Genomic DNA, 26,328 nt, shown 5'->3' on the forward strand with positions numbered 1-26,328 from the left:
TAACTTTTATTTCCTTCATTTCTTTTATGTCAAATTGAAAGCATACTCACATGGGCTGAAAAACATTTTACATGTTAAGGAAAACCTACCTACAGATAAAGGAAGAAGTCATCAAATTATAGGAGTTGCAGAAATTGTACATATTATGAATGATATTAGCATATTTTCTTGTCTTATTGATAAATTGTTGATAGATTAGTGATACAATGAATACTTCTATGTTACATCTTCATCTCAGGTTCTCCTCTCTCCTCTCCTCTCCCCTTCACCTCTTCTCTCCCCACAAGTTGATTCCTCCTCAACCTCCATAAAGAAAATGACAGACCACTCAGGGATATCAATTATACAGGGCATAAAATGATTCAAGAAGCCTAGACACAAAATCTTATATTAAGGCTGGACCAGTCCATGCAGAATCAGAGAAAGCATGACTCCCACTGTTTGAAGCTATAAGACTGCCAAGCTAAACAACTGTAGCATATATGTAGAGGGTCTAGGTCAGGCCTATACAGGCTTTCTGGCTGTCAGTTCAGTCTCTCTGAAGTAAGCCCTGCTTAGTTGATTCTGTGAGTTTTCTTGTGGTACCCTCAAGCCCTCTGGCTCGGATGTCCTTCCTTCCCCTCTTCTTCGGTATTTCCTGATCTCTGGCTAATGTTTGGCTTGTGGGTCTCTGCATCTGTTTTTATCAGATGCTGGATGAAACCTCGGAAGAAAATTGAGCAAGGTAACAATCTATGTGTCTCATTATCAATCATACTGTAAGGAAGCATTTTATTGAATTTTAAAATTTTATTTATTGGTTTTATTTTATTTTATTCTCATCAGTAATGTTTGGTTCTAAATTATGGCTCTGAGCTAACTGCCTGTGGATCATGGCCCTCCAGGCACTGTTCATGGTTTACTTCTTTTTCTACCATGGGCCTCAAGGTGGGCTAGCCATTGGCTGCTCTCTCTCACAATTTCTGCACCGTCTTACTCCTGGCACTTCTTTCATGCAGGAATAATTGTATGTCATGGGTTTTGCGTTTGTGTTGGTGGCCCAGTCCCTGTACTGGAAGTCTTACCTGGTTATAGGAGATGGCTGGTTCAGGGTATATGTCTCCTGTTACTAGGAGTTTTAGTTAGTGTTACTATGAAAGAACCCTGGGCGTTTCCACTGCACTAGGTTTCTACCTTGTCCCAAAATATTGTCTAATCCATATGTTTCTCCATAACTCTGACTCTCCATATCCTCCTATCACCTGATCCTTCCTATTCTCACCCCATCTGCACCCAGGCTTTCTGTTGAATGTATTCTGTTTCCCTTTCCAGGGAGATTCATGAGTACTCCCTCAGCTCTCCTCATTATTTAGCTTCTCTGGGTCTGTGGATTATAGCATGGCTATAATATATATTATATCTATATATATAATATATTATATTAAAATATAATATATTTTATAGCTAATACACACTTCTACCATTCAATTATTCCTTTCTGAATCAATGAAGATGATATCTTTTTCTAGTCTCATCCAAATGCCTGCAAATTTTATGATGTTAAACAAAAACAAACCAAAACAAGCAAACAACAACAACAGCAGCAGAAGCAGCAGCAGCAGCAGCAGCAGCAGCAGCAGCAGCAGCAGCAACAGCAGCAACAGCAAAATCCAGGATAGCTAAAGCAATCTTGTACATTAAAAGACATTGTGTAGGTTTCACCATTCCTGATTTCAAGCTGTACTAAAAAGCAATAGTAATAAAACCCACATGATAATTACATAACTATAGACAGGTTCATCAATAGAATCAAGGGAAAGGACAAGAACAAATCCACATAGCTGTAAACATCTGATTTTTTGTAAAGTTCCCCAAAACTTACACTCAAATAATAAAAACATAAACAAATGGTGCTGGACTAATTAGATGTTTGCACGTAAAAGAATGCCAATAGATTCAGATATATTACCCACACAAAATTGAAATCTAAGTGGACCTTAACATAAAACCAGATGCACAGACAGAAGAACTTCTTAAAAGCAGAGAAGAATAGCTTTCAACGCATTGGCACAAGACATGAAAGACTTCCTGAACAGAATACCACTACTGCAGTCACTAAGATCTACAATTAATAATTGGGACCTCATGAAAGTGAAACAAAAACATCTCTATAAGGCAAAAAACACTGTCAATGGGACATGTGGGGGTTTTATTAATTTATCCTGAGTCTACATCTATTTACAAATTTTCTCTTAATTTCAAAATACTGAGCATTCCTCAAAATCTTGCACACATTGTTCTATCTTTAATGTCTGCAGGGAATGTAATTTCTCTGCCTTTAGCTGGTCGTCACTAGCTGTGAATCCTTCTATATATCCTACTAATTGTGTTGTTAAGACAAGTATGTCTAAATTGCCTCTTCCTTTTCAAATTTTAAATTCTGATACAAATTTTATTTTTCTACAATAAGTGATGACAATGTAACCCAATGAACTTCACACACAATAACATTGCCAAACTAAAACACAAAGTATTGTTATTAGTAAAACATTTGCTCGAACAAAATAAGCTGCTAGTACATGAAACTTAATCACAGGGAAGTTAAGCCTTCATTAGTGTGGTTTTATTTCAGTTGAAATCATTTATTCCATCTATTTAACTCCTCATATCTTACAAGCTAAAAGAAATAAATAACATAGGCATGAGGACTTTAACTCATGGGTCACATGGGAGAAAGCGAGAACAGACTTCACAAGTCGTCATGATGTGGGTATGTGTGGAAAGGCGCATAAGCAAAAATAACTAAATATTTTTAATACATTCTGCTGGGGTTCTAATAGATTAATCAAGCATTTATATAATGTCATATTTTTGCATATATTTATAATTTTAACCAAGAATCTAAGCCTCTAAAATTATTTTCCTTCAGGAAAAATTAGCGGCTATTATCTAATAATCAACACTATTTAAGAAAATTCAAAGAATATATGCAAAAATATATTCCCAATTCTTACCTTAAAATTGCTACCATTGTAACTCTTCCTTCAGCTTTTAGCAATATTAGTTATTTCATTTTCAAATTGTTGGTGGTTTTTAAAACATTATTTAGTATCATATCCTAATACACTTATTGTATTGGATATAATGTACTTAAACTATCTTATATAATAAAATAGTTTACAATAATATATATACATCAGTCTATTTCTCTATTAATTATTTTCTTAGAATCATCCTTCCTAATATTTAGAGTTTATAGAACTTTTGTCTATGCTACCATCTTGTTCTGCATTTCAACTTAGATAAATTATTTTTCAAATTTATTTATTTATTAACTTTACATTCCAATATCAGGTTTCCTTTCCTCCCAGCACCCCCTCACACAGACTCTTCACCCAATTCCCCTCCCCTTTCTTCTAAAAAGCCTGAACACAACTGTGTGTATCTCTCTCCACAAACCACCTGTATATCCAGTCACTGCAGGACTAGGCAGATTCTCTCCCACTGAGGTGAAACAAGCCAGCCCTGTAGGGAACTGGATCCACAGGCAGGCGACAGATACAGTGACAGCTCCCTCCTTTTTGTTGGGGTACTTGCATGAAGGCCAAACTGACCATCTGCTACATATATGCAGGGGACCTGGGTCCGTCCTGTGTTCCCTCTTTGGATGGTGGGTGATTCAGTCTCTGGGAACAACCAAGGGTCCAGGATAGTTGACGCTGTTGATCTTTCGGAGTCTCTATCCTCCTCAGCTCCCTCAATATTTCTCTCAATAAGACTCCCCGAACTCCATTTAATGCTTTGTGTGAGTCTCTGCATCTCTTTCCGTTGGCTGCATGGTGGAGCTTCTCAGAGGATGGTTATGTTAGATTCCTGTCTGCAAGCATAGCAGAGTGTTAGGGATTGGTTCTTGCACATGGTATGGGTTTCAAATTTGGATCAGTCATTGGTTGGCCATTCCCTCTGTCTTTGCTCTATCTTGGTCCCTGCCCATCTTATAGGCAGTAAAACTTTTATTATTTTGTTGTTGCTGCTGTTGTTGTTATTGATAGTATTGTAATTCTTAGCAAATGGATAGAACTAGAAATATCAGCCTGAGTGAGGTAACCCGGTCACAAAAAGAAAAAACAAATAAACAAAAACAAAAACAAAAGAAAAAAAAAACCCAAAACACAGGGACACAGGATATGCACTCATGAATAAGTGGATATTAGTCCCAAAGGTCAGAATACCCTAAATACAATTGACAGACCATGCAAAGATGAAGAAGGAGGACCAAAGCCTAGATGCTTCAGTCCTTCTTAGAAGGGAGACAAAAATACTCACTGGAGGAAATACGGAGACAAAATGTGGAACGGAGACTGAAGAAAAGGTCATCTAGATCATCCTATATTCAGTCACGAAACCCAGACATTATTGAGAATGCAAAGAAGTGCATGCTGACAGAAGCCTGATACAGCTGTCTCCTGAGAGACTCTGCCAGAGCATGACAAATACAGAGGCAGATGTTCACAGCCAACCATTGGACGGAGAAAGGGATCCCCAGTGGAGGAGTTAGAGAACAGACTGAAGGAGCTGAAGGGGTTTGCAACCCCATAGGAAGAACAACAATACCAACCAACCGGACACCCCATAACTCCCAGGGACTAAGCCACCAATCAAAGAGTACACATGGAGGCACCCATGGCTCCAGCTGCATTTGTAGCAGAGGATGGCCTTGTTGAGCATCAATAGGAGAAGAGGCCCTTGGTCCTGTGAAGGCTCCATGCCCCACTCTAGGGAAATGCCAAGGGCTGTGGTGTAGGAGGGAGTGGGTGCGTGGGTGGGGGAGAGAACATCCTCATAGAAGTAGGGGGAGAGGGGATGGGATAGAGGGTTTCCAGAAGGGAAACCAGGAAAGGGGATAGCACTCGAAATGTAAATAAAGAAAATATACAATTAAAAAATAATATTTATATAATTTTATCTGAAAAAATGGTAGTAAAAATATTTTTTAAAGAACATGTATTTTTTTCCTTGATTTTTCTCAAGAATCTAAAAATTGGAGAGTGGGAGAGATAATTTGTCCTAGATAAACTTTTTTGGCTGAAACAAAAAAAAAGTAAAAAATAAATATCATTGAAATACGCATAATAAAAATAAATAAGATATGTAATGGAACAAAAAAAGAGTCTTTTAATGTAATCCTCTCTCCAAATACATTTAAAACTATAGCCGAAGCATTTATATGTCTTAATATTTACAGTATTCAATAATTTGATCTGTGAAATGGGACGATTTATTTCTTCAATCTATTTTTGTTTAATTTTTACATTATTTATCATATTAATTTTTAGAAAAATATGGAGTAGGAGTTTTTTTATTATTATGCTACTGATGCTAGGGGGAAAAATTGTTTTTAATGGTTTTATTTCCTGTATGTTTTAACTCTTCTTTATAGAATAGTTGTTAAATTAAAAAATATGTTAAAGTGTTACATTGTTTTCTTTTTTATTTTGTTAAAATATTGATTTATCTGCTTGATTTTATTTATTTTTTAATTTTTTATTAAGATTTATCTGCTTGATTTTATTTATTTTTCAATTTTTTATTAATCATTTTATTCCTTTACCTCTCAAATGATATATATCTTCCTTCCTGATTACCCCTCCACAACCCCCCATACAACCTGCCCTCTCTCTCCTCCCATTCGCCTCTCTGAGGGTGTCTCAACCCACTTCTGCCCCACTGTACCAGCATCCCCTTACCCTGGGGTATCAAACCTCCACAGGACCAAAGGCGTCCTCTCCCATTGATGTTAAACAAGTCCATCCTCTGCTACATATATAGCTGGAGCCGTGGGTCCCTCACAGAACACTCCTTGGTTGGTGGTCTAGTCCCTAGTAGCTCTGGGTGGTTCCGCCAGCCAACATAGTTCTTCGTATGGGGTTGCAATACCCCTCTGCTAATCCAGTCCTTCCCCTAGGTCCCCCACCAAAGCCCCTGAGCTTAATCTGATGGTTGGTTGTAGTCATCCGCATCTGCATGTGCTTGCTTTTTTTTTTTTATTGGATCTTTTTTTATTTATTTACACTTCAAATGTTATCCCATTTCCTGGTTTCCTGTCCATAAACCCCTTAATCCACCCCCTCCCCCTACTTCTATGAGGGTGTTCCCCCAACGACCCCTTCCCACCTTCCCCCCCTGACATTTCCCTACACTGGGGGGCCCAGCCTTGGCAGGACCAAGGGCATCTCCTCCTACTGGTGCTCAACAAGGCCATCTCTGCTACATATGCAGCTGGAGCCATGGTCTGTCTATGTGTAGTCTTTGGTTAGTGGTTTAGTCCCTGGGAACTCTGGTTGGTAGGCATTGTTGTTCTTATGGGGTTGCAATCCCCTTCAGCTCCTTCAATCATTTCTCTAACTCCTCCAACTGAGACCCTGTTCTCAGTTCAGTGGTTGGCTGCTAGCATTTGCCTTACTTGTCAGGCTGGCAGAGCCTCTCAGGAGACAGCTATATGAGGCTCCTGTCAGCATGTACTCCTTGGCATCAGCAATATTGTCTGAGTTTGGTGACTGTATGTGTATGCACTGGATCCCCAGGTGAGGCAGGCTCTGGAATGTGTTTTGACTCTGAGTGAACTGTAGTTGACTTAGCCCCATTAGGTATCCAGTTCCCTCTCCTGGTTCAGTGGACTACTCAAGCACTCAGCTTCCTGGGAGGTGCTGTTATGTAATTGTATTTAGTTTTAATGCCTTTACCTAATATGTTCTGAGGTTTAGTGAGTATCTGATTTATACTGTTTTTGACTATTTTTGAGGTACTATTACTTGTGTTAATATATTAAGGTAATATCCTGTAAAGGGGTAGGGAGGGTGGGATTCATGAGGATCACCTGGGCTTAACTTTGTATTAGTTACTTTGCTTTTGCTAAGACTAATAAAAGTAAACTAATACAACTTCCCCTTGTCGACTCAAATAACAACAAAAAATTAATTGAGTGATCAAAGTGCCAATCTTTCTTTTCTTTGTAGAGCAACATTTTCACAGTGGGGGTAAAGAATTTACTAATGAAAAAACTTAGCAATAATTAAGGCATGAATGACTTGAAACTGGAATTGGCAACACATATAACTAGCAGTCCTTTGTTCAGGTGGCTGGAGCACAGGGCCATTTGCATCTCTCTACAATTAATTCCTTTATAAGAGCATTGGCACAGACCCTGGAGTGCTACTGATACATGGTAATTCAAGTATTTCTCATTTCCAATTTGGTTTTAATTTGCTCCTTTATTTTGCTTTGTTTTGTATTTTATCTGTCTAATTTTACTGTTTGAAAGGAAGACTCTCTGGTTGAGCTTGATAACTGAAAATGTATCCCAAGTTAACCTTAGTTGATTCAACAAGCGATACTTCCTTTCATGTATACTGCTTGACATGTCTTTTCACCTCCCTTCTCCAACTAAATAAAGAGCAGTAAAATATATCGACATTTTATTATATCATTATTTTATTTATCTAGGAATTTATTCTATGATTATAAAGAACATAGTTGTTTTCTTTACTGTCCTTCCTTTTATACATTGTGTATCCATGTGGTTTCCTTTACACAACTACTAGATCTGTGGCCAATATTTTCTTTCTAAATCACTAGACAAAATCTAGTGCAACAAACATTCCAAGGAAAGTTATAAATATGGTTGAATTTATTAGTATATATGTGATATATTATATATAATGCTTATAGAGTACAAACATTCTGACAAAGCATGTATACACATAAAATAAAACCTGTTTATGGGGAGAATTCACATTATTTGTAACTTAATATTTAAATCACACATAAAATAATATGCATAGTTTCATACATATGGATAATAGTCTCATTTATATGGATTGCAATACTTGCAAAAAATTACATTCTCACGAAATGTTGTAGTTTATCTGATATCACAATAATGTGATCATGTGATTGTATTTACATGCATTATAATTAAATGTAAAATATATTGGCATTTTGTTTTATAAATATTATGTTTACTTAAAAAGTATCCACTGTACTCTATAAGTTGCAGGAAAAGGAATATTATTCAATCTCTAGAGAAAACAAGGAGATATGAAAAACTTAAACATATTCATAAAATATGTGTCTGAGCTTCAAATTAATTCTTAACAAGCAAATGGAATATTAATATGAGTACATTTCAGTGAGTATATTTCCCAATAAATGCATTTAAAAAAGGAATGAAATCCTGTTCCAAGAACCTCAGCATAAACATAGTCATGATTCATTTTATGAAAAGTAAATTTCTTACTTAATTCAATAGTTTTACTTTACTAAGTAAATTTGAAGCTTACTTAACTTGTACACTTAATCTGCTCTGATTCAGTTTTAATATATATTTGCAAGCATAATTGCTTTTAATGGTTTTTCCCTATGGGTAAATAAAAAATAATGTTATTCCAAAGAGAGAGAACTTGTCCTCCAAACAAATTAACCTGCTTATGTAATAAAATTAATAAAATATTTCAGTTCGAAACACACAAATGGACTTATTTCCCAATCCCCCTGTCTTAAATTATAAATGTTGCCTTCCACAAACCAGAATGCTGCACAGAAGTGGGAAGGGTTTGTTTTAAGTTGGCGGAAGGTGTTATAATTTGCCATTCTCCATTTGTGTCTGGATGCAAGTTGATGAACATGCTACAGTTGCACAAAATTTGTTGCTTAATTTAAGGAAAAATATACTAAGATTGACCGACTGCTCATTGGGTCACACCAATACACTGTTCTTTTGCCTTGACTAGTTCATTCCTATCTATAAGGTTTCAACTTATTACAAGTAGTAACATTTACTGCTGTTTATCTAAAGCAATGTTAATATTCTTCATAAGCTCAGTACTCCTAAATTACCACTGGATACACTGACAGAAGATAGTGTGTGGCCATTTGAATTCTCCCCTCCAAAATTCTAGTTTTGACCTTCCAGCAGTATGATTTGCAGGGTCTATCAAGAATACATTAAGGGAGTCAGGCTTCTTTTCCAGCTTTTAGGATTTTTTGTAAACGTCTCGTATATATCAGTTTGTGTGTTCTACTCTCTGCAATTGTTTGTGCAGCAAGAAAACTGTCATTAAATATCTGTGCCTTGATTTAGAGCTTTCCAGTCTTTAAAGCTATGGGAAATAAACCTACGTTGTTTATAAGGAACCTGTTTAACGTATTTTGTTATAGCATCACCATAACACGAAGTCATACATAATAGGCATAAACATGTGCCTGTTACTTGTTCATTCCCTCTCTAAGACTGGCCTCTGTGATCGGATGAATACTAACAGCTTCTAAGCCCTATGATCACTGCCATGTGTGCAGCCTGAATTAACAACAAAGATTCTGTAGATTATGACATATATTAGTTTAATCAATAATACAAAAAATATTCTCCGGGTAACCTTCAATTAAACAGATAATATTTGCTACTCTGAATGCAGTAGAATTATTCTAAGCAGCCCCTCTCTGCTGGGAGAATTCCAATCTGATAGACAGGAAAAACACAGTGGGGGGGGGAGATGAAACACTCACTCCATCTAAAAGAACTGACATCCCTGCATACGAGGCATGAACTTGCAGAGGATACTGGGCATCAGTGAAGAAAGCAACAGTCCTGTCTAGATTCCAGCCTACTCAAAATATCCAACCATTGAATCACAAGCTATATTTTAACCAATAAGCACTATTTTCAATGACAACATTCATGTAATTTATTCTGCAGTAAGAAAAAAGTCAATCTAATCTTAACGCAATCATTTAAATGTATTAATGTACTGAAAAGTCATTGATCAGATGTTCTACAATAGTGACCTGTAAACTTGGTGTGGCTACATCTAACCTTGTTGCAATATGTTACAAGTTTTAAGGTAATAAATGGTCAATGACTGGAAATTCTATAATGGCTACCTATCAATATGAGGTGCATATTCTGCTTAATATTCCGTTCAATAAACATTTCCAAATTCTAATTATTTATTTGCAAGTATAAGCAGGAAATTACATTAGAAATTATCTTATTTTGCCTATTTTCTATTGTTTTGATTAAGATTTGGATAATTGTATGATAAAATATTATAAAATATCCAGACAATCTAGTGCAATTATCAGTATGCTTGCTATTATAAGGCTAAAGATAATATCTATGCAAAGTGTTGATTTGCCCATGGCCACAGTGGCTCCTTAGGCTGATTCCCAGAGTCATGTCTAATTTTTTTTTTGTTTTATGATTTACATCTGTCTGCTTATTTGCTATAACACATGCAAATATATGCATATATATGCTTGTACACACACACACACACACACACACACACACACACACACACAACCACACACCTGGCACATGAACAACATAAGCATCCCCATTTCAGCCACAGGTTTTGTAGTTAGTAAATAGTTTCTATTAACATACATTTTGTTTTCTCAAAATGACACAATGTCTCTATCTTCACTCACTAAACTTCACTAAAGGAGTTTCTATACATTAATACTATATAAATGGGAGCAGAATAAATGTTTTTGAGTTTAAAGTAAAAGTTTATTCAATATAAACTCATAAATTACAAACTTATAGTTTTCCTATCACATGCATAATGTCTGTTTAGCTAAAAATGTCGATAGAAAGAAGGAATTATTTAGTGTAGTTTCACACTTCCTTTTTTTCACAATACAGCAACGTATTCATGACTTACTGCATAAGTGCTTTTTCATTTTAATTACTTCTTTTTTATTTTTTATTTAATTTAATCTTTTTCTTTTACAATCCAGAATTTACCCCCTTCTTGGTCTACCTTCTGACAGTTCCACATCCCATACCTCCTCTCTCTGTCTCCAACAGGATGTCCTCACACACACCCCAACTTCCACCCCAACAGAACTCCCCACTTTCTGGGGCCTCCAGTCTCTTAAGGGTTTGGTGCGTCTCCTCTGACTGAACCCAGAGCCAGCATTCTTTTGCTGGATATGAGTTGGTGGTTTCCTCTTAGCTGGTGTATGCTGCCTGGTTGGTGATCCAGTGTCTGAGAGATCTCAGGGGTCCAGGTTAGTTGAGACTGCTGGTTCTCCTACAGGGTTGTCCTCCTCTTCAGCTTCTTAAATAGCTTTCCCTAATTCAACCAGAGGGGTCAGCATCTTCTGTTCATTGGTTGGGTATTAATAACTACATCTGACTCTTTTCAGCTGCTTGTTGAGTTTTTCAGAGGGCAGTCATGATAGGCCCCTTTTTGTGAGCACACTATAGGCCCAGAAAAAACCTTGAGACCTTGGGACTTCCTCTTGAGCTGGATCCCCTTCGGGCCTTTTGCTGTTCCTCAGGCTCTTCTCCATTTTTGTCACTGCAGCTCTTTTAGGCTGAAACAATTCTGGGTCAGAGGCTTTGACTCTGTGATGGAAACCCCTTCCCTTCACTTGATGCCCTGTCTCTGTACTGGAGGTGCACTCTACAAGTTCTTTCTCCTGAGAGTCTCTCCCATCACAATTCTCTAGTACATTCTAGAGGGTCCCCCACCATCTACCTTCTGAGGTTGCCTGTTTCCATTCTTTCTGCTGGCCCTCAACACTTAAGTATTTTTACCCTCACCCAATACCTGGTTATGTCCCCCCTCTCCCCCTCTCTGTCTATATTCCCATCCAGATCCCTCCCTTCCTGCTTCAGTGGTTGATTTCTTCTCCTGTCCAGGTGGGATCGAGGTGTTCCCCCTTGGGTTTTTTGGCTTGTTTACCTTCTTGAGTTCAAGGGAAAAGGGCCAAGTAACATATAAAGCATACAAATCAGAATTACACTAGACTTCTCACCAGAGACAATGAAAGCCAGATGAGTCTGGACAGAGGTCATGGAGACTCTAAGTGAACACAAATGTCAGCCTGGACTACTAGACCATAAAACCCTCAATCAATATAGATGGAGAAAACAAAATATTCCAGGACAAAACCAAATTCAAACAGTATCTACCTACCAGTACAGCCCTACAGAGGATTCTAAAAGGAAAACTCCAACATAAGGAGTGTATTTACACCAAAAAACAAAACAAAACAAAAAACAAAAAACAAAAACAAAAACAAAAAAAAAACAAGATGTTAATCATCTCACAATAAAGCCAAAAGGGGAAAACCACAAGCACATAATGTCACCTACAACAACAAACCTAACAGGAACAAATGACCATCTGTCTTTAATATCTTTCAATAGTAACGGTCTCAAATTACCTATAAGAAGACATAAGCTAACAGATTGGATACACAAAAAGGATCCAGCATTTTGCTGCATACAAGAAACACACCACAATAACAAAGACAGACTATGCCTCAGAGTAAAAGCTGAGTCTTCCAAGAAAATGGTCCCAAAAAACAAGCTGGATTTTCCATCCTAATATTCACAAAAAATATACTTTAATTGCTTCATTAACCAAAGTCCATTTTCATACACATGTATGTCAACATACTTTTTTGCTATGTGTCTATCCTCCACCTGTCCTCTTGTCAATGATTATCTGGTTCTCACTGAAGAATTTTCATTTGATTAACATTATTTTTAATTTTAGAGGCAAGTTTGTTGTGGTTTATTCTATGTTCTCAATTTCATAGATACTTTAACCTAGTGAGTTCTGTTAAGTAAGAGACCATTTGATGGTTCAGGGTCTTCACTATTGCCCCTGAAATCATGAACAAGGATAAATTGAAACTATCCAAAGCCCTACTTTGTCCTAGAGTTCATCCTAGAAAACTTTTGAGCAACACTAGTTTTCTGCAAACTAAATTTTGACAAGTGTATAAGTGATTATTTTCCAGATCTTCCTTTTCCTTCAAATTAGAAATTTCCATTTCATTTTTTCTCTTTATGGTTTAATTAAATTTTCTCCACAATTATTAGTGATAAGTATATTAGTGGTTTTTTTTGCAAAGGTTGTGAGCCTAATTTGTACCCGTGTGTTATGATGTTTGACTAGTACAGAAACAATAGCATTTCTTAAAGACATATTATGTCATCTCCCTGTGCATTTAGCCATTCAAGTCAGTGTATGCTTTCTGCCTAGTTTGCCTAAGCTGCCTCATAAATTTACACTATTAGAATAACCTGAAAGATATTGTGAAAAAGTTAAAACTCCATTCTTTAATCCAATATTTACTATCATCCCACTTGGTACTTATTATAAATTTGTTCAGAGTCATCTAAAAAAAAAACCACTAAAATTAGCTAAGGGTCCCTGCAACTGTTCTTATCTATAGCTAGATGAAACCTAACTAATGAAAACTGGGCAAGGTACCAGTCTATGAGTATAGCAGAAAATCATAAAGAATCATTATGATTCCTCCCCCCCCCCAAGTCAATCATGTTTCCTTCTATCCTAAGTCACTTGTCTATCCTGTTTCTGGATCCAGGACATTGGGTGCCCTCTGGTGTGGCATAGGTGTCAGGTTAGATCAGTTCTGTTAAGTTTTGCTTCTATTATGTGAGCACATCTTGCAGGTTGAACAATTTGCCAGACTGAGATTGCATAGCTTGAATGCATACTAGTTCTGCCACTGGAATCCTTGCTTGGTTACAGAAGATGACCTATTCAGATTCCATATCTTTTCTTACTAGCAGTCTTAACATGGGTCACCCTTGTAAATTCTAAGGAGTTTCCACTGTACTAAGTTTCCATACTGTGCCCAAAATACATCCCCCCCACCAATTCTAGGCATCACTCCTACTATTTTTCCCTCTGTGCTTTTTTTCCTCACCTGATTCCTCCTTTCCATCCCCACCAACCCTCAGTCCATCTGCAAAACCTATTCTATCCCCCCTTCCCAGGGAGATGCATACATCCCTCTCTAGAGCCCTACTTGATAGTTAACATAATTAATCTTTACTTAACAGATAATATCTATTTAGAAGTTACTATACACCATGTTTGTTTTTCTGTGTCTCACTTGGGGTAATTTTTTTCCTGGTTTCATACATTTGTCTGACAGTTACAGAGCATGCACAGATATTAGCTAAGTCCTTTGCATACACACACAGATTGTGTGGTGTGGTGTTTATGTTAGACTCCTAAGAGCGGGGACAAGGGATGTCTGTAACTTTTTTGCCTGCTCTGTATCCCCCTTTCCTCCTGCTGGTTTAATCTCATCCAGGCTTAATTTGAGGGTGTGTGCCTGGTCTTACTGTAGCATTTGCAAAGATTGTTGATGTCCCTGGAAGGCATGCTTTTTCCTGGGAATAGACCGTGAAGGGCACTAGAGGTTAGTGGATATGGAAGAGAGGTGAGGTTGGAGGGAACTGGAAGGAATGGAGACTGGGGAAGCTTTGGGAGAGTTGTAATATATGAGAGAAGAATACATGTGAAATTATGTACAATTTAATTATCTATATGGATTTACAACTAAAAAATTTCTTTTACTGAATTATATGAAATAAATTCTCTTTGTTTGCTTATTTATGTGTAGGGAGAGATTTGAGTAAGTTATTGAAATAAAAATGCCAAACCACTGTAGTCATGAACTTGAGGCAAGATAATTTGTTTGAGTTCCAGGCCAACCTACCAAACGTTGTAAGACATTATCTGAAACAAAAATAAAATTTATAAAACTCCCCTCTGTCAAAGAGTTTGATAAAATATAGATTAATGTTTACATCTAGATATTTAGGACCACATTTATTGTTAAACTCTGCACAATTTTTTTTAAAAATTGGTGTATTTAATTAAAAATAATTTTGTGTTTGCCTTTTTTAATGTACAGGTCTGAGTATTTCATGTGTATTTTATCTGTTCAGCATTCACCTCTCAGATTCCCTCAGAAGCCAGAAGAACAGGTTGGATCCCTCGGAGAAGAAATTTACACACTGTTGTAGACAAAAATATAGGTTCTGGAAATCAGCGTCCTGTCCACTGGAAGAAGAACAAATGTTCCTAACTGCTGAACCATCCCTCCATACAGAATATTTGGAACAAATGCATTTTTTATTTTATCAGCTGAAAGTAAGGGGTCTTCGCAAAACAATTCTTAGATTAGAAGACTCTGGTAATTGTAATCCATAAATGGTCTTAGGCTTGTAGTCTTCATGTGAAGCTGAGGAACCTCTGATTGTGGCCAGATTCCAAATTTTTGAATCTATACTAGTACTGGTCTTATAAATAATTGATATTGACAAGAGTAGATGACTAATCACTAGACACTCTTTGTAATGGATCATTTGCTTATATGAAGGATATTAAGAATAATATCAACATCCACTGAAAGACCTAATTTAAGTCAGCAAAGTATCAATACTGCTGCTTTATTAATAAATATAAGGTTGAGATAATTTATTATTAAGTATAAGCTTGAGATAATTTTCCATCATTTATTCACATAATATGTTGCCATGCCTTTGTAAATAAGGAAATTAAGGATATCATCACAATTCAGGAACTGGTAAGACATGGTGGTATGATCAATAGTTATTAGAAATATGAAATTGACAATGAATATTCCTTTTTAAATTGTATTTTATATGTATTTGGTCCCAAATTCTTTCACACATATATTTATAATCTTAAAGGTAATTATTAAACATCTTTGTACATACAGGAGACAATATGTAAACAGTCTATGTAATGCTACATTTATATTCATATTTCTAGGGCAGAATAATTGGTACCAATTGATAAATTCATTTGACAAGTTTGTCTTTGTATAAACAGAGATACAAACATAACTGTGCCTCCAATGTCTTTATAGGACCACATTGCACATAGAGAGGGAAAAAGTCCCATGTAATTTCTAATAACCTTAATGAATGCATATCTGTGAAAACAGAAAGAATAAGAATATATTGTAAGGGTTCAAACAAGGGTTAAATTATTTATTATACTGACAGAAAGTAGACAAGAAAGCTGGAATATTGTTGCCGATAGTTCACAAATTAAATGTTTTAAAAATCTGACCATGTTATAAAACATCCAGACATTTCTTCTTGATTTTCCAAGTGCATCTATTTGACATCTCTATTTATATTCTGCAATGCCTCTCATTTTGCATTGTGGCTGATACCCTTAAAGAAACAGTTTGTTCCCTTGCTCTGCCACAAATCCAGCTATATTCCTTTTCTGGATGACTGAAATAGAGTTGGGGAGCATAAATTCAGACAAAGGAGAATATATCCATCACAATCTAAGGAAGTGTGGCTCATGTCATATGTTTTATAAAGAATGATCAAAGAAAAAAATTGAAATTTATAAACTAAGGTACCCACTTCTCTAATGCAAAATATTCTATTTAGCCCATGCTTTACTTGAGTTACTTTTTCTGCTAGGTAAATTTTAAGGTCTTTTCTTCTTTAAAGGGTTTATTAATATTTGATGAGTTTACAGCAGAGAACTATTTTTAGTTTTTATATTGCTTTTACTGTGTGATCTTCTATAAATCCTAATTTTTTTTCTTACAGTGAAATAATGTAAGTGACATGAACCAAACAGTAGGAGTTTGGGCATAAAGAAAATTTATCTAGTTTTCAGCCAATTGTCAAAATAATATCTTTTGAAATCTGGCTTTAGAAATAGTTTTCATTTGATGTAAAAATAGTTCTCATAATTTTTGGTGGGGGCACTCAATGGAGTATAGGACAATAGGCTTAATCTATCAAGCTCCCATACTTGTTCTGACAATGAACCAATAAAATCTACCAAAGCACAAGGGCACACAAATATTAAATGGTCTCAAAAGAAAGACAACAATGCTATTTAGTGGGTGTTACCTAAATTTATGATGAATAAACTGCTATTGTTTTTACTAGAAAGAAAGCTCAGAGCTGAGGAGCGCTTCCTACCCTTGCTATTCTCCTATGTTTGTTTCTCATCGCATAATGATCTATAATTCCAGTTCAGTGGGAATTTATGACGATTACGAATTGTGTGCCCGTAAGCAAATGTGAACTACACATGAAGATCTGCGATTCATAACATCATAATTATCCATAGTTATGAATATATATTTTGCATAAACATAACCTGTCCAGCCTATATATTATTTCTTTTATATTTTAAGGCAGAACTTTTGGGCCCAATCTCATTTTTGTGTAGGTTCATTGAAGAGCATGTGGATGCTCTGAGCTCATGACTGTATTAGCTGGGCCATGCTAGAAAAAACCAAAATTTTACATTTCCATTATTATGCTTTCTGGCTTTTATATTGTTTCTGTTACCTCCTCCATGATGACCACTGAACCTCAGTGAGGGTAGAGTGAATGCCCTGTTATGGATGAATTGGTAGTTGTCTCTTATTCTCTGCATCTGGATGCTATACACCATTACCAGCCAGCTGTTTCTACATTCCTTGTGGTTTATTAAAATGAGAAACTTTTGACATTAAGGCTGATAATAGTTTCTACCGATGGGCACACTCATAGTTTAATGGCAGCTTGGAAATCTGGAAACTTTGTTAGAAAGTTATAGTAATTTTACCTCTATGACCTAAGAATGTCATAGACATCATATCTTTGATGTCTTTCTTAGGTTATTTTCAACTTTCTAATTTGAAGTGGAAATCTAGTTCCTTTTATGGAAGTAGAATTTTTCCCCCCAGATACTGTATTGTTATTTGAGGTTTTCTTCCCTCTCCTGCTCCCGGCTTGTCCCTTCCTCCCCTCCCGTCTGGATCACTCCCTTTCTAATCTCTCAAGAGAAAACAAACAGGCTTTTACAGGATGATAATAACACAATAAAAGTAAAATATATTAAGATAAAACAAAAATGAATATACCAGAGTTTGACAAGACAAATAATCAGAAAGGAAAAGCACAGAAGAAGGCACCTCAAATGGACTCAACCACTCCCCCTCTCAAAAAACTGTCATATATACCAGTAGGATTAAGGGCGGACCTGTGCATGTATAACAGTCTCTGTGCTTTCATTTGCGCTAAAGTTATTATCTTACAGGACCTTGTTTTCTTATTGCACTCCATCCTTCTGCCTCTTTTTTTTTCTACCCCCTTTTCTGTGTAGTTCCCTGAGGACTGAGGGGAGGGATTTGATCTAGACCTTCTATTTAGAGCTTAACTTTCCAAGATCTCACTCTGAATGTCTGGGCGTTTTTTGTTTGTTTGCTTTGTTTCATTTTGTTTTGCTTTGTTCTGTGTTTTGTGTTTTGACCTCTCTGTATTTGTTCCAATTTGGTATGAGAGGAATCTTCTCTGATAATGCAGCCATTTTTTTTATGCCAGGTTTGAAGTATGAGTCACAGTTTCATTACTGCCATGTGTGTCTCAGTCAGAGAGTTGTTACCACAAATAGTAACTGCACTATTGTATCTGTGGGTATCTCTTGTTTGATGGGTTGATATTTCAGTTCATAAGGCTCGTAGTTAGGTGGGATACAGATAGCAGCTCTCTCCAGTAGCCTACATTATACCTTCTAGAGAATTGGATGATAGAGCAGAAGGCTCTGATTCTGTTGAAGCTTGACTTCTTCGTAACGCACCCAGAGTTTTCAGTGACTTCAGTAACAGATGTTATCAACTCTCTCTGGTGGATCCTATCTATGAAGAGTGTGACGAGTCTATGTGGGTTTGGGACCTCTGCGCAGTCTTTGATCACCAACACATAGAGAGCTACTCTAATTCCTGAGATCTTTGCTTAATAACTCTTCATGTTATGTAGCTACACATGATGTCTCCTTTTTTCCATTTTATTTTAATCTGTATGTTTCAAATTGACTTACAAAATACTAAGTCCCATATCTTTTAGGTTGTTCTAGTTTTTTGGTTAGTGATTTCTGCTTTCTCAGTCATTTCAAATCGCTTCCATTTCAAACCTTGCCTAAACTTCCCCCTCACAAAAATCCCCTTCCGTTTTGATGGAAGTCATGCTAGAGAAAGAGCAAAACGGCTTAGACCTCACGGAAGGCAAAGCCATTTGGTAGCACAGTGACAATGGAAGTGTCTCTGAGGGGCAGAGCCCTGAGGACTATTTGTCTGGAGGACTTCCTGCTGTTGTGAAGTGTTGCTCTGAATGTGGTCTTCATGACCATCACCTCCTTCATAATCTATGAGTTGTGTGAAAACTCTACCCCGTCAGGGGGCAGTGTCACTGGCCCTCACAGTAATAGTGCTCGACCTTTTTCAATCATTGCTGCTGGAACAGATTAATGATTCAATCGCCACCCTTTGGAAAGAACTTAGAGATGTAGACAGCAATGACCACCAATCTTAGAATCTGGAGAAAGAGATTGTTTGTAAAAGTTAGGTCGAGGTGTTTTTGTTCATGGCTCTGATATAGAAAATCTAATGGAATAACTTGAAGTTCAGAAAGGCACATTCTTAATAATTGTACCAGGATGTTTTAGGGTCAGAGAAAAAGTATAATAGCAGCTAGTGTGCCTCTCTTGCTAAAGCTGGGCTTGTGATCAAGGTGATAATCTGTTGAGCCCAATTTCTTTTGTGTTCAGCTTTGTGATATGATTGAATAAAAAAAATTGTTGATAAGTAGATGCGTACCCTGAGGATTTAAAGTAAAAATGACTGTTATTACACTAATGTTTAGATTTGTGATTATTTTAAGATTTTTATAATATTACATTTTACTGTAAATAATAAAATATTTGATCCTTTCTTTGTAAACTCAAATTGCAAGCTGCCAATAAAGAAAAACTGGCTGAGAAAATTACCTAGCTTGCTTACACTTTGTTAGTCTATAACACGTTGCTTAGTTACAAATGTATGTAGGTTCTTGGGAATAATTTGTTTTTTCTTCACCTGCAATACATAAAAAGTTATTCATGTAAAAGCATTGGGGGTCAACTTTTTTCTGTGTATATACACTATAATCGTTCACTTAAAGGAAAACAGACCATAGCCACATAGTGATTTTTGTACAACTTGAAAGATTTTGCTGTGATATATGAACTGTGGAAGAAAAAAGAAAGTCATTGGTCCTCGCTGCATCCACAAAATGCATGCATGTGAATGTATGCAAAATGATTGAAGCTTTGCTCCATCCCCCCCAGGGTGGGAATGTGTATTTGTATGTAAGTATGTATGTATGTATGTATGTATGTATGTATGTATGTATGTATGCATGTATACATGTAAATATGTATATATGCATATATGCATGCATGTGTATGTGTGAAACTGTTGAAGTTTGGTGAAGCATGCTAAATCCACGCATTTTGTGTGTGTGTGTGTGTGTGTGTGTGTGGAGAGAGAGAGAGAGAGAGAGAGAGAGAGAGAGAGAGAGAGAGAGAGAGATTCTTCCCCCTTTCTTTTTCTTTCCTTTTTCTTTTTTTCCTGGCTCTTCAAGGAGCATTTTGCCAACTCCAGTCTATTGTAAACTTTCCACCTTGACACAGTTTACCCTGGATGTTAAAGCTGGTGTTTGACACTATTTCCCTATGACGTTTTTGAATTAGAGATAGAATAAGTATAAATTAGTGAATATGATTATATATTGAAATTTAAAAAGCAACTCCGAAACCAGTACTTACTAGATCTAAGTGAATGACATTTAAAAATTGGTAGCTGCCTCGGAGTCATAGAACTGGGTCTTGAGGTGTTCCCAGTTTTCTTATTTTTCTTTTTTTTTTTTATTAACTTGAGTATTTCTTATTTACATTTCGAGTGTTATTCCCTTTCCCGGTTTCCGGGCAAACATCCCCCTAAGCCCTCCCCCTCCCCTTCTTTATGGATGTTTCCCTCCCCATCCTCCCATTGCCGCCCTCCCCCCAACAGTCTAGTTCACTGGGGGTTCAGTCTTAGCAGGACCCAGGGCTTCCCCTTCCACTGGTGCTCTTACTAGGATATTCATTGCTACCTATGAGGTCAGAGTCCAGGGTCAGTCCATGTATAGTCTTTAGGTAGTGGCTTAGTCCCTGGAAGCTCTGGTTGCTTGGCATTGTTGTTCATATGGGGTCTCGAGCCCCTTCAAGCCCTTCCAGTTCTTTCTCTGATTCCTTCAACGGGGGTCCTATTCTCAGTTCAGTGGTTTGCTGCTGGCATTCGCCTCTGTGTTTGCTGTATTCTGGCTGTGTCTCTAAGGAGCGATCTACATCCGTCTCCTGTCGGCCTGCACTTTTTTGCTTCATCCATCTTGTCTAATTGGGTGGCTGTATATGTATGGGCCACATGTGGGGCAGGCTCTGAATGGGTGTTCCTTCTGCCTATGTTTCCAGAGTGGTTGTTCAGGTATGCACCCCCACCAGCAATGTGAGAGTGTTTCGTTTGCATCAAATACTGTCTAGAATGTGTTTTCTCTTGAGTTTTGGATCCTAGCCATTCTGATTGGTGAACGGTGAAGCAGGGACGTGCAAGTACATGTTGATAAGTTTGTTTGTTTGTTTGTTTGTTTGTTTGTTTGTTTTTTCTCAGAACCAGAAAAGTAAATTCCAGAAAAATTCCACCCCTCTTGGGCAGCCAATCAGGAACTACCAGGAGCTGCCCCCACCACCTGACCTGAGCAAACCCTAAGGCAAGAATATTAATCAGAAAGGTTCTCAAAAGCCCCAAAATTGCAGACAGCCTCAACTAACCACAAAGGTACCCACATCCCTGGAGATAGAGCCAACCAATTAAGGAAACGAGAAGTAAAAGCCATCTACTTCTAGCCTAAGAGGCTTTTAATTGACCCATCAAAGATCACACTTCTGTCTTCCATTTTGATAAACAGGAGATCCTTATATGCTGGTAATTTCTGCAAAATAAATACTGTTTGCCATTGCACACTCTTTGAGTCTGGTCTATCATTCCAGGCAATCACCGACCCTTACAATCTCTGTAAGTGCAATGAAGTAGATAACATTAATTTCTGTAAAGTAAGGCTGCTATTAAATTCAGCACCAAGCTGCAGATAGGATATTTAAAAATAAGAGCTCAAAATTACAACATAAAATTATAAGCAAAATAATAAATTTGAAAAATTGAGTGATTTCAATCTCGAGTAGTCCACTACAATATAGAAATATTATTATTCACAGTAGAAACTAGAGTGAGATTTAAAATGAAAATTAAGAAAACAATATCAATAGAGTCTCACAAAAATAGTTTACACTTTTTATATAGTGTAAGTAGACCTGTAGGTACAATAAGACATAAAAATTAGGAAATACCAGATAGAGTAGCAACAAAAATGATAAATCTCATTGCTCTAAATACTAATATACATATATAATACTATTGGCAAAGTATGAAGAGAAGGTATATTATAATACAGGAAGACATAGTCATCTCTATTATTCTCAATTAGTGTAAAATCTGTAGGTTTTAAATCAAAATTATTAACTACTAATAGAAACTCTAAAAACCATGATGTGGGGATTTGGGTGTAAATTTTTTGCAAACTAAATAAAGTGCATGTACAGCAATAGATGTTAAAATGAAGTCACTGCCACTTAGGTTCATAAACAAGAAAAAGAAAGGCAAGTGTATCAGTGCAATGCAAGAAAGATAAGTGCACGGTTGTCTTTGGTATATGAGAATGATGTAATTAATATTTGTATCTACATATAAAGAGTAGGTTAAATAATTAATTTGTAAAAATTTGAGGAAACAGTATTGCACCACTGAAAACTGAATTTCCTGCAATTACAGTAATGAAAACTTGCTAGGTGGTGGTGGCACACGCCTTTAGTCTTCGGGCAGGACAGAGGCGTGTGAATTTCTGAGTTAAATAACAGTCGTGTCTACAAAGTGAGTTCCAGGACAGCCAGGAACTCGCAAAGAAACCCTGTCTTAAACAGCAACAAACAAATAAAGAACGAAAAATAAGAGAGAGAGAGAGAGAGAGAGAGAGAGAGAGAGAGAGAGAGAGAGAGAAGGAAGGAAGGAAGGAAGGAAGGAAGGAAGGAAGGGAGGAAGGAAAAAAGAAAACTGAGGAAAAGGAAATAATTATCAAAGGAAAAAAATTCTTAGCAATCAATCTAGTAAAAATGGGTTTACTATGTACTTCTTAGAGGTATTTTGACTAACATCAAAGTTCTTTTGTGTTCTTGTTTTTCTCAATATTGACAATTTAAAATGTGAAAAGAAATTTAAATTATGTTAAAAAGAAAGGAAGAAAAATATTGCGCTAATGAGAGCCTCAGTGGAAGAGAAAAATAGATCCCAATTTCCTAGTTTTTTAATAGCAATAAAACAGGCAGATCCAGTTTTGATCTCTCCTTTCTGTTGAATCATAGCATGGATTTCTTGAAATTACTTAAAGTGGACAGATGCCTCTTTTAAAGAAAACACTTCTGTAATATTTAATACATAACAAAACTCTTTAATTCTCAAATAAAACTCACATACCAAGTAATAAAATTTGAATTCAGAGCTGAGAGTGAATAACTAGGCATCTGGACTTAAGGGTAAATGTAGATCCCTCAAACTCAGGCCACACTGTTGATGGTTAGTGTGGTATAGGGTTAATTAAGAACACTGTAAGTTTCAAATAACAAAACTTTCACTGTTCAACATTAGAGGCAACCGCACACCACAGATGACGTGCTGGAGCAAAGAAAAATGTAATAAACTGTTACAGAGATCAGTTTGATATGACTTTCTGTTAATGATGTCATGGCTTTAATAAGGTAGAGATCAATGTGTTAGAACCAATTCGGTGGTGATTACAAACAGGTTTTAGTTCAAGAACTCTTCAATTATGTCCTTGCATGAAACCTGAGGCTGTGAGACTCACTTTTCTAAGGTGATTTATACTACTGAAGGCTCAGTTTCTACGCCAAGGCTCTTAACTTCTAACACTGTAGTCATTTTCAGCAGTTTTGTTAACATAACTAGTTTCGTTTGTACTGTTGCTATGAATGCTTTTGGTTTATTCAACCCCATAGCAAAGCACACATACTGCCATGTATTGACTCGTGGGAGAATTTGTAATAGATCATGAATAGAAAATGCTGTAGTTTTTGTAGGGAACCTGACAGTAGGGCTGCTTGGTTGTGCATCCATTAGAGTGGATCATTTCCTCCTTTTTTCTTTTTCTAAACCTGAAACACGTGTCAAAGTGGCTTAATTGAATTTATGTGGCTGTCAATAAAGTGCTTCAAAATTTATGTGTTATCGCTCTCCCTAATTTTTGATAATTTACAGTTTTCAGGTTCAAAGTGAAGTTTGCAGAGGCAAAGAATGTCAGAATGACAAAGTACGTCTTGTGAATTACAGCTTAAATTACTCTACTTTTAAGATAACATTCGGGTTTATAAAGCAGAAGACATAATTATTCTAGCTAGTGATAAAAACAATATGTGGCCCATACATATACAGCCATCCAATTAGACAAGACGGATGAAGCAAAGAAGGGCAGGCTGACAGGAACCGGATGTAGATCTCTCCTGAGAGACACAGCCAGAATACAGCAAACACAGAGGCGGATGCCAGCAGCAAACCACTGAACTGAGAAAAGGACCCCATTGAAGGAATCAGAGAAAGAACTGGAAGAGCTCGAAGGGGCTCGAGACCCCTTATGAACAACAATGCCAAGCAACCAGAGCTTCCAGGGACTAAGCCACTACCTAAAGACTATACATGGACTGACCCTGGACTCTGACCTCATAGGTAGCAATGAATATCCTAGTAAGAGCACCAGTGGAAGGGGAAGCCCTGGGTCCTGCTAAGACTGAACCCCCAGTGAACTAGACTGTTGGGGGGAGGGCGGCAATGGGGGGAGGATGGGGAGGGGAACACCCATAAAGAAGGGGAGGGGGAGGGATTAGGGGGATGTTTGCCAGGAAACCGGGAAAGGGAATAACACTCGAAATGTAAATAAGAAATACTCAAGTTAATAAAAAAAAAAACAATTTTTGAGAATATAATACTAGAGGTCAAATCTTACAATTCACCTATTTTATTTTTTTAATTTTATTTAATCATTTTGTTTTTATTTTTCTTTTTACACTCCAGATTTCATTGCCCTTCTGGTCCACCCTCTGACTGCACCACATCCCACACCTCCGTGTGCCCACCCTGTCTCCACGAGGATGTCCCCACCTCCACATCCCCAACATATTTTGTTCTTAAGTTATTTTCTAAATATGTAATTTATTTTTAAAATATTGTCCCATGGAATATAATAAATACTTGATATTTGCAGTTTTTAAAATTAATATGGATATTCTGTTTTCATAAAAGAAGTCATTTTTAATGTTTTATTAAAAATTGCTCTCTTGACTCAGTGGCCAGTAATTCTTGATTTAGCCATGTTCAAATAAGCACATTTTAATGATCACAATAATTGGCATGTGTATCATTAAAATGTCTCTGCTGGCAATAGACACAGTATAAGAACATAACAATACGCAAAACAGAATCTATATGCCACCGGCACAGTTGAAACACTCTTTCCTTTTTATTAGGTCTTTAGAACTTAGTTCAGTTTAGTTTGTCTCAGATATCACTTCTCTCCGTGAATCTTCTTTGAAGCCTTAGATTCTAAGCAAATAGCAGGAAAATTTTATCCTAAGCTCTCTGCCTATATTTTAATGTATCAGGGGAATTTTTTACCTCTCACTATTCCTTAGAAAGGTGACACATCTTTCATTTTGAAGTGTTACATGGGAAATATACATACCCAAGAAGAGTGGGCACAGCACAAGTGACCATCAGTTTTGGGGACAGACACACAGGTGAACAATCAGGGAAATCCGAGGATGTCATTACAAACAGAGACACATGAGCACACTTCTCATGGGAATTATTTTTAGTTTATTGAACTATTTTTCATTCTAAGATATTTCAAACATTTTTGTCAATCATTATATTTTGTTATATTTCTTAATTTCTTCAAGAATTCCATACTGAAAATCATTTTTTCCCTCAAAAAAAATTTCTGTCCTATATTATATTCAGTCACTTAGGACCTCTTGTTTTAAACATTTTCTCAACCACACTATCCATCAATTACACTGTTGCTGCCGGTGCATTATTTATAGTTGTTACTATTTGTCTATTTGTTACTTTGAGACAGGTTTTGTGTGTGTGTGATGTGTGTGTGTGTGTGTGTGTGTGTGTGTGTGGTGTGTGGTGTGTGTGTGTGGGGGGGTGTTTTTTGCCCTGACTGTTCTTGAACTAGCATTGTACCAGGCTGGCATCAAACTCATACAAATACACATGCCTCTGCCTCCTGGGTGGCTGGGATTAAAATCATGTGCCACATGTTTTTAACATGCCAGCACAGGTTCTGTATTTGTTACTCTAATTCCAACTTTCAAAATAAGACATTTGTATTCAAACTTTCATTGTTAGTTTAATTTTAGTCTGTCGGCTTTTATGTGACACAGAACGTAAATTGGCAACCATAAATATCTACAGAAGAGGATTATGATGCAGTCCCAGTCTCGTACAAATAGCAACAGATGATTTGGGATGATGGTG

The sequence above is a fragment of the Rattus norvegicus genome, chromosome 15 (assembly GCF_036323735.1).
Source record: "Rattus norvegicus strain BN/NHsdMcwi chromosome 15, GRCr8, whole genome shotgun sequence".
In the NCBI taxonomy this organism is placed as follows: domain Eukaryota; kingdom Metazoa; phylum Chordata; class Mammalia; order Rodentia; family Muridae; genus Rattus; species Rattus norvegicus.